The 5,980-nt window shown below is 41.4% G+C and overlaps 1 pseudogene; it reads left to right on the forward strand.

Moving 5' to 3' along the window:
- The first annotated feature begins 3,283 nt into the window (after positions 1-3,283).
- Positions 3,284-4,535, forward strand: LOC127215532 (suppressor of cytokine signaling 5-like; annotated as a pseudogene).
- Positions 4,536-5,980: the final 1,445 nt, after the last annotated feature.

Below are 5,980 nucleotides of genomic sequence, written 5' to 3' on the forward strand. Positions count from 1 at the left end.
ACTCAGGCCCTCTCTCTCCAGTTAGAGATTTTGATAAAGAGAGATATCTGTTATAACTCACTAACCTTTGAAGGCTGTCATGCTGATGTTTGCGAGAATCCGCCACAATTACAGTGAATGAAAAAATGTCCATTATTGTGAGCTTTAATCCAAACAGTGTCATGTTCATTTATGTTAAGTAACAACTTAGGGAGACAGTCATTTATCATGTGTTTATTATTAGAACAAGCCCTATTAATCTGAACTGTACTCATTTTCAGAGAGAAGTATTGCAAAATATGATCCTGTCCATCACCATGGGAAGGCTGAAAAGGAGTGTTGTCAGTGTAATGAGCTTGGCAAAGTGCTTTATGACCCCCTCCACATGTGCACTTTAGGTAGAACAAGGAAATTACAGAAAAATCCTAGTAACTGCATTTGCAGTAACCACAGGGATGCCTCTTTTAACTCATCAAACCTAGATAAACATGATAGCATGCACACTGGAGAAGAACCCTTGCAAATCCAAAGACTGTGAGAATTCAGTAAAATTGTGTTCTAACATTACTGAAGATCAGAGGCCCTCTACACTGCAAAGAAAGATCACAGGCCGGGAGAATATGATGACTCTTTCAGCTCTGCATACAGGATTTTGCAACAACTAATCCATATTGGAGTGAAACAACACCATTGTGAGACATGCGGGAAATGCTTCAAGACTGCTGCATACCCTCACTGTACATCAGAGAATTCATACTGGGAATTAAACCTCCAAGTGCAATGTTTGTGAAAAATCCTTTACCCAGAGTTCAAGCCTTAAAATTCATAAAAGAGTTCATACCTGGGGAGAAACCCACAAGTGCAAAGAATGTGGAAAGTCATTTCGTCAGTTGTCAGGAATTAATAGCCATCAGAAAAGGCATACTGGAGAGAAACCTTACAAATGCAAGGAATGTGATAAATTTTTTTTGCCTGATTCTTCCTCTGTCAAGAAACATCAAAAAATGCATAGTGCTGGGAGACATTATATTTGTCAAGAATGTGGCAAGATCTTTCTTCTGCTTTCACATTTTAAAAGCCATTTCAGACTCCATATTGTAGAGAAGCTTTACAAATGCAATGAGTGTGATAGGTCCTTTCCCCGCTATTCATCATTGATTAGGCATAGGAAAACTCATTTTCTAGAGAAGTTTCACAAATGTAAAGAATGTGGTAAGTGCTTTCTTAAATTATCACATCTTAAAAGACATTACAGAATCCATACTGGTGAAAAGCCTTATAAATGTGAGGTATGTGGCAAATCCTTTACCTGCAACTCAACTCTTAGAAGACATCAGAAAATCCATACTGGGAGAAGCCTTACAAATGTGAGGTATGTGACAAACCTTTACTTGGAAATTGTACCTTAGCAAGACATCAGAGTGTTCACACTGGAGAGAAACTTTACAGATGTAAGAAATGTGACAAGTCTTTTACTAGCCGCTCATATCTTAGAGGACATCAGAAAATTCATACTGGGGGGAAACTTCACAAATGCAAAGATTGTGACATAACTTTTACCCATATGGCAAAGCTTAGAAAACATCAGAGAGTTCATACTGGAGAGAGACCTTATAGTTGTAAGGGAATGTGACAAGTCCTTTATTAGTTGCTCACATCTTAGAAGACATCAGAGAGTTCATACTGGTGAGAGACCTTACAGTTGTAAGGAATGTGGCAAAATCTTTTACTAGGTGTGATTATCTTAGAAGACATCAGAGAGTTCCATACTGGACAGAGACCTTACAGTTGTAGGGAATGTAACAAATCTTTCACTAGGTATGAACATCTTTAAAACACATCAAAAAATACATACTGGAAAGAAAACTTCCAAACTCAAAGACTGACATATTCTATATTCATATTACAAGACTTAGAAGACATCAGAAAAATAATACTAGAGAAAAAAATACAACTGTGAACAATGTGATATAGCATTTATGTTCTATTCTCTGCTTACAAATCACAACTGTGTATATAATAGAAATATAAAGATAAGAAAGTTGTGAAAGCCTTTAATGAGGTCTAAGTTTTAGAAAATATCAGAGTTTACACCAAAATAAAGTTCTCCAAATGATACTGTGGTAAAAGCTGCTCTGTGTGCTTTGCATGCTTGTTTTACTGGCACTGTATAGGTCTAGTGCTGGTGGGATGCCAGAGGGTTCATCAGATTCCCTAAACGCCGGAATTCCAGACAACTGTGAGCTGCTCTGTGTGGGTGTGGGTGGGGTATGGGGGTATGTGTGGGTGTGTGTGTTTGGAATGGAACCCAGACCTCAGAAAGATCAGGGCCAGTGCTCTTAACCGCAAAGTGCTACCTCCAGCCCGTGGGAAAAGCTGTCATAAAACATTTTTTCTTCTTCAACATCCAGAATTTCATAACAGTGCCAACCATGATGGTGCAAGCCTTTAATCCTACCCCTCAGGAGACAGGGGGTAGGGGAGATTTCTGAGTGTGAAGCCATTGTGATCTATAGTGAGTTCCAAGCTAGCTAGATGACATGAATCCTGGCTCTTAAACTCATGAGAACCAAATGTAATAACATTTAAAAAAAAATGTGAAAAATCCTTGAATTTTTTCTCTCTAATTTTGCTGCACATTACAAAATTCATCTTCTGAGCAACCATGTAAAAGCATACTTTTACAATTCCTGTTTTGTTGTTTATTGGAGATTCTGTCCCTTAAATGCGTTCAATTTACGGACACTTTACCTAGTTCTGAATTGTTTACATTTTAAAAAGGTGATGGTTGGTCCTGCCCTGGGAGGATGAGAAAGGCATCTGGGAAGGGGTGGGGGGCTCAGGAGGCATCCAACCAATCTGGAATCCCCCTCCCCAGTTCAGTTTTGAGGAAGGCCGGGGGGGGGCCGGGGGGGCCCGGCCCCGCGCGGCGGGGGGGGGCCCGCGCCGCGGGGCGGGGGGGGGGGGGGCCCTGCCCTTACTTGGCAGGAGCCCAGAATGAGACTCCCTAGAGGTGGGACTCACCCTGTGAGCTCCCCCAGCCTATCCTGCCTGGCCACAGGTGCCCTGGATGAGGCCCAGCTGCTTCATGTCCCCTGCCTAAGTGGCAGCCTCTCCTTGCCTAGGTCCCTGTGCCAAGTCCATGACTGACACCGTCCTCCTCATGCTAATACCTTGGCACCTCTGCATAGGCGGCTAGATGAATCCATCAGGAAGAGAAAGACAAGCTAGGGCATTTAGCTCCTTTGCATTGTGCCATGCATAGTGGGAGCTTGCACGCAGTAGGCTCTCATTCTTCTAATCGATGGATAAAATGGGGAGCAATATGAAACACAGGTGCCAGGTTGTATTTAACCTTGAGGGAGGGGAAACATCACTGAGAATGTGGACATGAACTCCAGCAGGTTTCTGGGTCTGTCAAAGAGAACACCGTCAGTCTGGGAGAGTCCACTCCCCAGCAGCAGAGAAACCTTAAGAGAAAACTTTGCCTTACATCTGGGACTCACTCAGTCCTTCAATGAACTTTTCTAGATGAAACCAAAACTCTGCCTCAGAGATTCCCCCCAGGTTTTGAAATAAGCATGGAGAAAGAATGACTCTGTGTCATCCTTAGAACAAGGCTGTGAGGAGACTCCTCTCTGTGGGTTTGTGTTTCCCCATGAGAACTTCTAGCAAGCAGCCAAAGCCTCTGTTTCCAATAAAAGAATTAATGCTTTCTGAATTAATGCTCAATAAATGCCCTTTGCTGCTGGCTCAGATTTAGTACAAAGTGGAATTGGATTAAACACCATACAGCCCCCTGTGAGCTCACGTTTAACATTGACACATTTGATCCCTCACTGGTATCTCCAGAAGATGAAGAACATAGGCTCTGAAGGGAAGATGGCTTAGTATCAAAGAAGGGTAGACACCACACCCTCCCCCTGCAACGAAGTACACACATTTGAAGCCACTGCACAGGTCAGTCCATTGTACAAACTGGGACCAAAGTTAGCCCCTGGGATGATGGAAATAAGTGGTGATGGTTCTTCAGTACCACAAATGAATTGTAACTCAGAGGAGGACACAACCACCCTGTCCCTGCAGTCATAAAGGCAGAGGCAGCACCAAGTGTCCTGGGTCAGCCACATTAGAAGACAGGGAGCTTGGAAAGTTCATGCAGATATATTACATACACTGCCTTGTGCCAGATTTGCTTCAGATCATGGGGAATCCCTGTTACTGGGTGTGATGGACCCATAGGAAGCAGAAGCCCTTCTGCATGGAAAACCTAAAGGCACGTTTTTGTTTGTTTGTCTTTGTTTGTTTGTTTGTTTGTTTTTGCTTAGGGACTCTGAACAGAGGACTACTTCTCCAGGACCTCCCACCTCCTGACAAACCCCAGCATGCCCCAATAGAACAGTGGAACCACAACTTCAGTTTCACTGTCCACAACCCCTGTGAGTTTTACTCTTTCACTGTCCCTGGGCTTCTGGAGTATTATAAAGACCCCCAGCACTTGCATATTTTTTGAACCATTGCTTACAAACATGGGTGCCATTATATTTGGGGCATAAATGTTCAGGGACTGAGACTTCATCTTCCGATGGGATTTCTTTTTTCCTGTGTGAATATAAAATGTCCTTCATCTCTTTTGGTTACCTTTAGTTTGAAGTCTGTTTTGTTTGATATTAGAATAGCTACACCTGCCTGTGTCTTAGGACTATTTGATTGAAAGTTTTTTCCCAAACACTTTGAGGAATGTCTGTCTTTGAGGTTGAGGTGTGTTCTTGTATGCAGCAGAAGAATGGATCCTGTTTTCCTATCCATTCTGTTAGTCTGTGTCTTTTTATAAGCAAGTTGGATCCATTGATATTAAGTGATATTAATGACCAGTGATTGTTAATTCCCGTTACTTTTTTTGTGGTAGTGTGTGTATCTGAGTTTGCCTTATTTAGGATTTGCTGGTGTGGGATTATCTATTGCCTGTACTTTCCTGGTTGTAGCTAACTTCCTTAGTTTGGAGATTTCTCCTTCTACTTCTTTCTGTAGTGCTGGATTTATGGAATAGGCATTGTTTAAGTCTGGTTTTTTTTCTGAATATCTTGTTTTCTCTGCCTATAGGGATTGAATTTTTTTTCGTGGGTATAGTAGTCCTGGGTTGGCATCCATGGTCTCCCTTAAAGTCTGCATAATTGCATAATGTCTGTCCAGGGATCTTTCTGCTTTCAGGGTCTCCATTGAGAAGTCAGGTGTTATTCTGATGGGTCTGCCTTTATGTGTTACTTGGCTTTTTTTCCTTGCAGCTTTTAATATTTTTTCCCTTATTCATATATTTTTATGTTTTGATTATTATGTGTCGGGGGGACTTTTAGGGTGTCCAGTCAATTTGGTGTTCTGTAGACTTCTTGTATTTTCATAGACATGTCCTCTTTTAGGTGGGGGAAAGTTTTCTTCTATAGTTTTGCTGAATATATTCTTCTGTGCCTTTGAGTTGGTATTCTCCCTCTTCTATCCCCTGCCATTCTTAGGTTTGGGTCTTTTCATGGTGTCCCAGATTTCCTGGATGTGTTGTGTTAAGACGTTTTTGGCTTTAATATTTTCTTTGACTGATAAATCTATTTCTTCTGTCATATCTTCAATGCCTGAGATTCTCTCTTCCATCTCTTGTATTGAGTTGTTAATGCTTCCATCTTTAGTTCCTGTTCACTTGGCCAGATTTTTGATTTCCGAGTATTCACTCAGTTTGTTTTCTTTTATTGCCTCTATTTCAATTAAGTCTTGAACTATTCCCTTCACCTGTTTAATAGCTATTTCTTGACTTTCTTTAAGAGATTTACTGATTTCTTCCAATTGTCTCCCTTCAATTTCTTCAAGGAAATTTTCATTTCCTCCCTCTTTGAGAGTCTCTATGTTCTGATGAAGTTATTTTAAGGTCATTTCTTTTCTTCTCCTTCTGCATTGGGATGTTCAGGTCTTCCTGTTGTAGGAACAGTAAGTTCTAGTGGTCCCATATTGCATT

This window comes from Phodopus roborovskii, unplaced genomic scaffold, assembly GCF_943737965.1.
Source record: "Phodopus roborovskii unplaced genomic scaffold, PHOROB, whole genome shotgun sequence".
Lineage (NCBI taxonomy): Eukaryota > Metazoa > Chordata > Mammalia > Rodentia > Cricetidae > Phodopus > Phodopus roborovskii.